The sequence below is a fragment of the Pinus tabuliformis genome, chromosome 4_1 (genome assembly GCF_031772625.1).
Source record: "Pinus tabuliformis cultivar Carrire ecotype Pingquan chromosome 4_1, CPIR1, whole genome shotgun sequence".
In the NCBI taxonomy this organism is placed as follows: domain Eukaryota; kingdom Viridiplantae; phylum Streptophyta; class Pinopsida; order Pinales; family Pinaceae; genus Pinus; species Pinus tabuliformis.
The window spans coordinates 283,425,723-283,437,989 of record NC_142303.1 but is presented as its reverse complement, the minus strand read 5'-3'; the positions used below and the strand labels follow the sequence as shown (position 1 = coordinate 283,437,989).

The 12,267-nt window shown below is 40.0% G+C and overlaps 1 pseudogene; it reads left to right on the top strand.

Moving 5' to 3' along the window:
• Positions 1-431: 431 nt before the first annotated feature.
• Positions 432-10,107, top strand: LOC149175367 (subtilisin-like protease SBT1.5 pseudogene; annotated as a pseudogene).
• The last annotated feature ends 2,160 nt before the right edge of the window (positions 10,108-12,267 follow it).

Below are 12,267 nucleotides of genomic sequence, written 5' to 3'. Positions count from 1 at the left end.
ATTCAGAAAAAATTATGGAATTATGTATTATTATAAATTAAATTACACTTTAAAACTGAATCCAATAAAACTAGTCAAAGTCTTCAGTCTAAAATCTTTGAATTTTGGAGTGCATTGGCAATTTAATCAAATTGAATGGAAATTGCATCCCATTGGATATAATTAGTCAAACCATGTATTCCTTGAGGGAAATCGTATCGGATTGAATTTAAAGGCTAACCTTCCATTCAATCCACACAGTATATAAACCAGAATGCGATTCGCTGGGATTCAATTTACTCAGTGGATTTGGATTTCATTGTTTTGTGTATCTTATTTAGGGGATTCTGTTTAGGGTTCTGGAAATTGATTGGTTTTGCAATTATTTATTCAGTAGAGGCGGTGAAACGGAGTTCCATAATTGATTCAGCAAAATCCCAAGAAAAGAAACAATGCTAACAAGGCTGTCGCTATCTACCAGAGATGGGCGCAAGACCTTCATAGTTCAAGTGGACAGTTATTCAAAACCGGCAATCTTTCCGACGCACGAGCACTGGTACAGATCGACCGTTGCTGCTTCTGTCAAGGCTGCCCTCAAAACTGAATCTGGCACTCATATGGATGCACAACCAGACCATGCTCTGCTGCTTCATGTTTATAACACGGCGCTGCATGGATTCTCAGCAAGGCTAACAGAGGAGGAAGCCGTTAGAATGGCTAACACACCCGGCGTTCTGGCTATGTTCCCGGATCGTGTACGGACGCTGCACACGACGCGGCCCCCGTACTTTCTCGGCATTGACACGCCCAACGGAAGCGGTCTGTTAGCGGAGTCCGATTACGGCTCCGATGTGGTGATCGGTTTCTTGGATTCCGGCATCTGGCCGGAACGGCGGAGCTTCAGCGATCAGGACATGGGCCCCGTTCCCAAGCACTGGAAAGGAGAATGCGAGAACGGGACCACGTTCTCCAAGGCGCTATGCAATCGTAGGCTGGTGGGAGCGCGGTTTTTTCTACAAAAGGCTACGAAGCAAACGTCGGTGCGATTGACGAGACACTGGAGTTTCGTTCGGCTCGAGACGCAGACGGCCACGGCACTCATGTCGCCTCCACGGCAGCGGGCGGGTACGTTGACAATGCCGAAATGGCAGGGTACGCGAAGGGAATCGCCAAAGGAATTGCGCCCAAGGCACGTATCGCGATTTACAAGGTTTGTTGGGGATCTGTCTGCCATGATTCCGATATACTCTCTGCGCTCGACAAGGCGATAGACGACGGAGTAAACGTTGTTTCTTTGTCGCTGGGCACAGAGGTCTTTCCTTATGATCAAGACAGCACTGCGATCGGCGCACTCCAGGCTGTCAAAAGAGGAGTGTTCGTCTCTGCGTCGGCAGGAAACAACGATCCTAATAGTCAGACGGTCCTTAACGTGGCCCCATGGATCACCACGGTGGGAGCCGGCACTCTGGATCGTGACTTCCCCGCGGAAGTCCAGCTTGGCAACGGCATCGTTATTCGTGGCGTGTCGTTGTACAGCGGAAAGGGATTGAACGCGCGAGTTCTTGTGCCTCTGGTCTATGCTGGGGATGCGGGTGCTGACAGTTCTTTGTCTGCTTCATGCTTGTAAGGGTCGTTGGATCCCAAGGTTGTGAGGGGCAAGATCGTGCTATGTGACCGTGGGGGTAATCCTAGTGTGGCTAAGGGAATCGTGGTCCAGCAGGCTGGTGGTGTGGGTATGATACTTTCTAATAGCACCTCCGATGTGGCGGGGTTCATGGCTGATTCTTGTCTGCTACCCGCGGCTACTGTGAGCAACGCTGACGGCGCTTCGATCCGACGTTACATTCAATCAACGAAAAATGCCTCCGCTACCATAACATTCCATGGCACCCGATTGGGGCTTAAGCCGGCTCCTATCGTGGCTTCCTTTTCCGCCAGAGGGCCCAATCCCAAGACTCCTGAAATTCTAAAACCCGACATTATAGCCCCCGGTGTGAACATTCTGGCTGCTTGGACCGACGCTGTCACGCCCCCAGGCCTACGGTAGTCTTCCAACCGTGTCCGGCGAGGTGCGGCACCACCGTGTACTTTCTTTTTATCAATACTTGCACACATGGACTACGCCTTTCTGTAAAAATCTTAACTGACAGCCCAAAGATCATCAATACCAAATATTTCACATACAGAACATGATTTTAAAATGACATACCTTGATTAACAGCGGAAGATGTAATGGCTGCCATCTTATGTCTTCTGTCTCTTGACAGCTGCTACTCTTCTTCTCAGAATTCGGTTTCTCTCCTCTTGCCCACACTTCCTTTATGTGTTTCTTGATGGAGAAGAATACAACTCTTGTGTGTGGGAGAGAGAGGACCCAATCCTTTATATATTATTTAACTCTAATCTGGTACGTCCATCATATACCAATTCAACGCTTAAGATCTAATGCTTTAGATTAGAAACTGCTTTAGGATAAAATCTAAATGCTTTAAGATTAGATCGGGTCACATTAAGATTAGAAACTGCTTTAACATTAAAAAGCAATGAGCCTTTTGCTGTTTCTAATAGCAGTTTCTAACATTCTCCCACTTGACCCGACTATTCCTAATATTAAGTGTTGAACATCATACTATGATAAATTGCTGAGAGTTATGGCGGTTGTGCACTATTAATTCAATGCATTCCCTTCCATATACTACAATACCAGCAATCCATCAATTCATACTCATAATTTATATAAAACAGCATAATGGTCCACATAATGTCTTATATCATAATGATTAAACATAATATCTTTATAAGACTCTTTCTTATTTAATATTACATAAAATACGTATTACTACATTAAAACAAGAAACACATGATTGTATATCAGAAACACATAAAAGAGCTCAGAATGTCACACATCAATTATTATTAATACAACCAAGACCCATTCTTTGAACATGTTCCTTAAATTGTCTTGGTTGTAACCCTTTCGTCAAAGGGTCTGTAATCATAAGTTCTGTCCTGATGTGCATGATTGACATTCTTTGTTTCTGAACCTCATCTTTCACAACAAGATACTTCAGTTCTATATGTTTGGCACCTTTAGAGTACTTGTCGTTCTTTGAGAAAAATACTGCTGCAGAGTTATCACAATAAATTTTCAGCGGCTTGCTAATGGTGTCGACAACCGCAAGTCCTGAAATAAAGTTCCGCAACCATAATGCATGAATTGTGGCTTCAAAACATGCCACAAATTCTGCCTCCATGATATGGCACCTTGAGCAAACATAAACAGGTAACCAAAAGTCGATTTTCTAGTATCGATGCATCTAGCAAAATCTGAATCGCTATATCCAATCACTTCCGATTCATTGGATGAGCATGTAATCTTTCGTTGAGAGAAATTCCTTAGTCTCATGCAATATATTTAAATTATTTGCAGCAAGCAAGACGTCATCAACATAAAGGACCAGATAAATAAACTTTCTCCCACTGATCTTTCGGTATATACAGTGATCAACCGTATTTTCCTTAAAACCAAAAGATGTAATAATGGTATTGAACTTAATATACCACTGCCGGGATGCTTGTTTAAGCCCATATATTGAATTCTTAAGTTTACACACCAATTGTTCTTTACTTTCTACAGAAAAACCCTCAGGTTGATCCATATAAACATCCTCATCAAGATCTCCATTCAGAAAAGCTGTTTTCACATCCATTTGATGCAACTCCAAATCATAATGAGCTACTAATGTCATTATTATTCTTAGTGAGTCCTTTTTCGAAACAGGAGAAAATGTCTCCTTGTAATCAACACCATCTTTCTGAGTGTAACCCTTAGCAACAAGTCTAGCTTTATACCGTTCGTATTACCACTAGAGTCGTGTTTGGTTTTAAAAACCCATTTGCTTCTGACTCTTTTACAGCCATGTGGTAACTCAACGAGATCCCAAACTTCATTCTATTGCATGGATTTCAGTTCTTCTTTCATGGCATTAATCCATTCCTTTGACTCTTTACTTTCTACAGCATGTGAAAACAAAACTGGATCCTTATTGATTCCAATATCATAATCTGATTCTTGCATATAAACCACATAATCATTAGAAATAGCTGACCTACGATTTCTTTGAGGTCTTCTTAATGCTACTTGTTGTGGTTCATGCATATCAGCATTATGTAAGTCATTTCCTTCAGGAAGTACTTCTTCATTTATATGTTGTTCATTATCATCATGCTGTTATACAACAGCTGGAACAACATTTGGAGTAATAGTAGATGGAGGAACTATTCTAGGTAATGTAACATTTACCCTTGTTTCTTTATTTCTACTATTTCTCTTCTAGTACTCCCACTGACTTCACCATTCTCATGAATCTTGCATTACCAGTTTCTAATTGCCTCTCATCTTCATTTACAAACGTCTCAAGGACATTCACAGATTGAGATTTTTCATGAAGCAAATAGACATAACCATAACGGGAAAATCGTCAATAAAAGTGATGAAATACTTTTCTCCATTAAAGGCTGGAGTCTCCATAGGTCCGCAAATATCAGTGTGTATTAGTTCAAGAAGTTGGCTGCTTCTAGTGGCTCCTTTCTTATTATGTTATTATGTTTGGTTTGTTTACCTTTAATACCATCCACACATAATTCTAGATCACTAAAGTCCAAATTTGACAAAATTTCATTACTTACTAATCTCATCATTCTTTCTTTGGATATATGACCTAGTCGTTTATGCCACAAGAAAGCAGAATTTTCATTCAACATGCTACGTTTTCATCCAACATTATTTACTACATTCAACAAGGAATTCGCATAAGTGTCATTCAGTTTCAATTTATATAAACCATCAATTAGAATACCAGAACCAACATTATCAGCAAAAACAACCAGATCCATTCATACATCTAAAACCAGAAATATCCAATTTACTTGCGGAAATAAGGTTTCTAGATAATGAAGGTACATAAAGGGTACTGTATAAGTTTAATACATATCCACTTTCTAGAATTAGACGATAAGTCTCTTTTTACAGACACGACATTGAACACCCTTTAGTTCCTTCTTTTCCTCATCCTGCCCATTCTTAGCAGGTGCCTTTTCCTTCTTGAAATGACTTGATTTTCCTTTCTTTTCTTTACCAGCTTTATTACTCACAAAACTTACTGAGTGATTCACTTGATTTTTCAAACGTCCTTCTTCCTGAACAAGTCTACTGGCCAATTCATTAACATTCCACTTATCCTTTATAGTGTTATAGTTAATCTGAAAAGGTCCATATTCAGAAGGTAGCGAGTTCAGGATGAACTGGACAAGAAAGGAATCCTCTACTGTAAGTCCCAGGGAGTTTAACCTTGCTGCAATATTAGTCATCTCTATAATGTGCTTTTGCATAGTTCGCGACCCATCAAACTTCATGGTCGTGAGTTCTGCCATAAGAGTACCAGCGAGTGACTTATCAGCTGAACGAAAACGCTCTTCCACAGACTGCATATATTCCTTAGCACTTTCTGTTTGTGGAATTGTTGACTTGATGTTGTTAGCAACAGTCATCTTAATAAACATAAGGCTCAATCTGTTACTGCGTTCCCATGCTTTATGGTGTGATTTTTCTGCCTCAGTACTATCTCTTGTAAGAGCAGCAGGCTTATCCACAAGGAGTGCCAAGTCAAGATCCTGTATACCTAAATGGAAATTGACTTGTTCTTTCCATTCAGAAAAATTAGCACTAGTGAACAATGTAATAGATGAAGCATGTGTATTCATGGTAACTCCTGCAAATAAAAATTGAAATATCTATAAGCTCATAACTAACGCGATTCAGATGTAGACATAATAGTATAATATAGCACTCCTTTGGGTAGATACTATCTTATACTTAACATAATTAAATACCAAAACATAAGCAGGTAATAAATATATTCAATTAAATAGAACTGACATCTTTGGATGATCAATATTTATTTAATCAAAATATCTATTAAACCTCATCATGTCAACTAGTTATAGAACAAGACTTTCCTTTGGGTAAGTTCTCATGTTCTATCATTAGTGACGCCAATTTTAATTGGTATTTTTATAACTGGCAATTTCTATCAATAATCATTATGTCACTTATGCACTAAATGATTATTCTGATTTTGACCACTTTGGTGATTAACAAAATCATAAATCTCATGTGCATAAATGATTTATAACACATACTTGATACGAAACAATCAGTCACAGAACAATTACTATAGAGATCCATCATTATATGGATCCATCATTATACGGCAAAACAATCAAACGTCAATAATTTCTATTATCAACGCAATTACTTTGTGAAAAATTAAATTTCCAACACATTATTCTATAGAGCATGTTCTTGTACAAAATATATAATGGATTATATCAAGATATTTATATGCTGTTATTGATTTCATTATGGGCCAAAATCTTACGCCTCAAGCTAGCAGCAACCAAAACCTTGATTTTTACCACTCAACCACCACGGAACAACTTAGAGTTTCGCAGATTCTATTACAGCAAATACAAAATGATGAAAAATCACAATACGGGAAATTGGAGACAATTGAGCACGGTTGAAACAGGACGACAAGTAATAACGATGGTCACGATGAATTTATGTAACATGCAATAGGATTGTGACGACCGAACAATAATACAGTTCCAAGGATGAGTTTTCCTTCGAGGCGATGATTGCCTAATCCAATCGGCAATCCAATCGAAACTGTAACTTTCCAGTTATTCAGTTATTGATTGTAGCTCTGATACCAAATTGGCTCGTCCGCTCCTGTTTTCATGAATCTGGAATGTTGCCGCGTATGTATATATTACACACAAGAGTTGTATTCTTCTCCATCAAGAAACACATACTTGATGCGAAACAATCAGTACAAGAACATTCTCTATAGTAATTGTTCTGTGACTAATTGTTTCGCATCAAGTATGTGTTTCTTGATGGAGAAGAATACAACTCTTGTGTGTAATATATACATACGCGACAACATTCCAGATTCATGAAAACAGGATCGGACGAGCCAATTTTGGGTTCAAGACAAACCTCCCCAATATCTTAACAAATTCTAATAATAAGTGGGGTTCCATGGCTTTCAATAATACGAACAGAGTCTTAATCTTAATCTACGGAACCGGTGAGCAAGCATAGAATTTAACTAACGTGAAGCGCTTAATTAACAGTATACGAAGACCAATTGCAATCATAGGAAATATTCAGTTATTGATTGTAGCTTTGATACCAAATGTAAAAATCTTAACTGACAACCCAAAGATCATCAATACCAAATATTTCAAATACAGAACATGATTTTAAGATGACATACCTTGATTAACAGCGGAAGATGTAATGGCTGCCATCTTATGTCTTCTGTCTCTTGACAGCTGCTACTCTTCTTCTCAGAATTCGGTTTCTCTCCTCTTGCCCACACTTCCTTTATGTGTTTCTTGATGGAGAAGAATACAACTCTTGTGTGTAATATATACATACGCGGCAACATCCCAGATTCATGAAAACAGGATCTGACAGCCCAAAGATCATCAATACCAAATATTTCACATACATAACATGATTTTAAGATGACATACCTTGATTAACAGCGGAAGATGTAATGGCTGCCATCTTATGTCTTCTGTCTCTTGACAGCTGCTACTCTTCTTCTCAGAATTCGGTTTCTCTCCTCTTGCCCACACTTCCTTTATGTGTTTCTTGATGGAGAAGAATACAACTCTTGTGTGTGGGAGAGAGAGGACCCAATCCTTTATATATTATTTAACTCTAATCTGGTACGTCCATCATATACCAATTCAATGCTTAAGATCTAATGCTTTAGATTAGAAACTGCTTTAGGATAAAATCTAAATGCTTTAAGATTAGTCTTGCTCTAGACTCGAAACGTCGACAAAAAAGATGAACACTGTGGATTATCCGAACTCAATCTCTCAAAAACCACTCCACAGAAACTTGCAATCCAAAAGCTTTAAGATTAGATCGGGTCACATTAAGATTAGAAACTGCTTTAACGTTAAAAAGCAATGAGCCTTTTGCTGTTTCTAATAGCAGTTTCTAACACTTTCCACATTATCATACTTAGTTTGTTTTTCTCAACCAAATAAAATCATTAACCTTTATACTTAATGAAGCCCATACACATTCATTAACCAATATGCAATTAACCGAGATAAACACAAACACAATTGCACACAAGTATAAAGGGAGGGGCAACTCCCGAACAAGTCTGCCCGATAACAATATATTATGAGAGTTTTCAATAATACATCATACAAGTGTGCCTGGCAGAATCCAAGGCCAACACTTAGAAATATTTACAAACACGGCAAGGCAGCCTTACAACCATATGCCAACCTTACTCGGTAGGAGGGTGCTCACCCGAGCCACCAGAACTCCTCCAACTCGGTTCTGCACAAAACTGCCTTACTATCGACCTTCGTCCAACCCACGTCAGGTTCCGGTAAAACTGCGCACCTTTAACTTCAGCGCATGAGTTATGCACAGTCCAAACTGCGCCCTTTTTACCCCTGCTCCCAAGTCGTAGAAGATAAGTGTTGAGCAAATTGCTTAATGCCAAATGAAGCTCTGCGTCGTACAATATATACGCTAGCTTGCCACTTGGTGAAGGGGTGTCAAGCCCTTAGGCCGACCCCTTAATTTTGTTATACAAGCCCCTGCCTTAGTTTATTTGTACGTCGGCCTTTGTCCATGGCAAAGCCTCCAACGCATGGTATAAGGCTTCGGCCCTTTTCCCACTTCGCACTAAGTGTAACACATACGTCGCACAAGTTTGTCGCATTGTTATATCGCAAGCCGGAACCATCGTTCACCGCCGCCCGCTCGTCGTATGGTTTGCCCGCCCATCAGGCGCGGGTCGCCCGCCCATCGGGCGTGGGTCGCCCACGGGTCGTCCGCTCGTCCGCCGCACCAGCTCGTCGCATAGGTCGCCCGCCCATCGGGCGCGGGTCGCCCGCCCATCGTGCACTGGTCACCCACGGGTCGCCCGTTTGTCCGTCACACCAGCTCGTCGCATAGGTCGCCCGGCCATCGGGCGCGGGTCGCCCGCCCATCGTGCATGGGTCGCCCACGGGTCGCCTGTTTGTCCGTCGCACCAGCTCGTCAGGTGACCGCACCCGCACGCCAACTCGCTGCGCCTGTCCGTCAGCTCGTCGGGTGACCGCACCCGCACTCCAGCTCGCCACGCCTGTCCGTCGCACATCGACTCGTCGGGCTGCCCGCCCATCGTGCAAGGGCGCTTGCCCACAGTCGTGCGCGCCTACCCGGTTCGTGCCCACCGCCCAAACCGCCGTGTGAAGAGGTTTTGCCCGTCGCGCACCTGCCCAGGTTGCGAGGGCCTTACAGCCGCGGTGGGTCCTGCGGGGTTCTCATCAGATGGCAGGGGAACAGAATTTAATATAATGTCTGGAACCTCCATGGCGTGCCCTCAGGTTAGCGGGGTCGCCGCGTTGCTCAAAGGAGCTCATCCCGACTGGAGCCCCGCAGCCATCAAATCTGCTCTCATGACGACTGCTTACATAAACGACAACAGGCTTTAGCCTCTGGTCGATGAAGCCACGGGAAATGCTTCCACCCCTTTTGCTTCCGGCGCAGGTCACGTGGATCCCCAGAGAGCTATAGATCCAGGTTTAATTTACGATCTGGGTGTCGATGACTACGTCAACTTTCTATGCAGCCGTAATTATACTGAGAAAGCCATCCGGGTTATCACCCGTACAAATGTTAGATGTCCTGCTCAAAGAGGACAGCCTGAGAATCTCAATTACCCTTCATTTTCTGCCGTTTTCAATCAAAGCCGGTCATCTAACCTGTCGACAAGCTTCATCAGAACAGTCACCAATGTGGGTCCTCCCATGTCAACTTACAGGACCACGGTGATTGCCCCAAGAGGGGCGGAGGTAACAGTGGATCCGAGAATGCTGAAATTTACCAAGAAGGACGAGAAGCTAAGCTTTGTGCTGAGCGTCAGCGCCATGCCTGTGAAACTTCCCCCGGGAACTTCAGACACAGCCTTTGGATTCTTGTCTCGGAGCGATGGCAAGCACGTCGTTCGTAGCCCAATTGTGATAAGCATACAGTAGTAACCTATTATTGAGGTGACAATTTGGAGGGTTTGGCTGGTTGCTTTTGGTCCACCTGAATACCTGAAATTGAACTGACTTCGTGGTTTTATTATAAACGGTGTATCTATGTGATTCAAGATTTAACGAAACATATTTTAACAATTTCACGTGGATCGCAGGTTTGAGAATATATGGGAAATAACAAATATGAGCAAAGTGAATTTAAACTCATTTCATAAAAAATAAATAAATTTTGATGTTGATTTTGAAATTGAAAAAATAACTCAATTTTAATTCTACAATATTCAAAAATTACAATTAAGTTTTAATTCTACCATATTAAAAAATCTATGATTAAGATAAAAATAATGGTAAATGTCCCATTAAAAAAACCTCTAAACCTTTATCTACTCACTATTTGTCACTAATATTAATACTAACTTGCTCATATTTAATATTAACCTACCCAATTTTTTGTCTATATACCTTGAATTCGATGAAATTTATCCCCACGGGAGTAAGATAGTACGTGTCGGGATTTTTTACTATTAACTTGTTCATATTTAATATTAACCTACCCATTTTTTGTTTATAAATATTTCATCGAATTCAGGGATATAAATCAAAGTATATTAGAGAGTCAAATTCGTCACCTTTTTTTAATAACTTTTTCTAAGTCGAGATAAAAAACAAAGTTAAGTAAAAATATTCTTTCTTCCCAATATTTTTAATTATTAAAATTTATAATCTTATTATATAAGCAAAGTTCCAGAAGTTTTACAAGACTGAAATAAAAAATATACTAGCATATAAAGTTTCAAACCAAAAAAAATACTTGAGAACTACAAATCTGCAATTGAAATTGACAAAAGACCTTAGAGCATACATATAAAATACATAGTGTTAAAATATGAATAAAGTTGAATAAAGTTAGTTTTCATAGGAGAGCTCATAATCAACTACTATAACTAAATAATTCTTATGACAGAAACATAGTTTAAACCATCCGAGCTAGATTCAATCACAATATATAAACTTGCTTCAAGAATAATTGCCTCTTTAGATATAAGATTAGCTACAGTGTTGTGTTCTCAGTAAACATGATGGACTAGAATGGCATTAAAAGCCTATTAAATCACAATATATAAACTTGCTTCAAGAATAACTGCCTCTTTAGATATAAGATTAGCTATAGTGTTGTGTTCTCAGTAAACATGATGGACTCGAATGGCATTAAAAGCCTCTTAAATCACAATATATAAACTTGCTTCAAGAATAACTGCCTCTTTAGATATAAGATTAGCTACAGTGTTGTGTTCTCAGTAAACATGATGGACTCGAATGGCATTAAAAGCCTCTTAAAGGGCCCTGATCTTGTTCTACCAAGATTACAACCGAAGAACCCTAAGCTTAGATTTGCAATTAAACCAATCCATAATCACATTTGAGTCCCAAAAAATATGAACATTTTTTCTGCCTTTGAGGTGAGCAACTGTCATTAGACCCCATAATGCAATAAGTTCAGCTTCTATGTTGGTTCCATAGCCAACACCCAATTTTCCTTTGAAGCAAAGATTGTGGGAGAGATATAGAATCCACTTAGCACCATAAGAAAGGTCAACACAAGCCCCATAAAAAAACCTTGTCTCTCGTGATTTGACATCATAAAGGGAATCAAATTCCTAGTCTTCTTCAGCTTAGGAGGGACATAATACTCCATAAAAACTACTATAATATTGTCGGTCACCTGAAAAACTTTAATCTGCTAGTTTTCTAAAAGGAATTTATTCCTCTGCAACTAGATTCCCAAAATGATGAAGATGGTCAAGTACTTAAAAACAAAGAATTTATTAGACTCAACCCAACCCTAAGGGCTTTCTTCTAGATCGTCACCCATCCAAGAGGATTTATTTGAAAACTGAGACAAGGTAGCATCCTAATTTTGTCTTGCTCTCAAGTAAGAAATGAATAGGTGATTAACATTTTCCTTACTTTGATAGCATAGGACACAGATATTGGGCATGTTCCATCATTTCTTGAGGCAATTATCATATGTTAAGAGTTATGTTTTCCAGTGCTAGCCACGAGAAGAGTTTTCATTTCAAGCCTGACCTCCACACACATAACTAAACTACCATTTGGAAACACATAACTCAGAATTATGAATAAGGGAAGAAT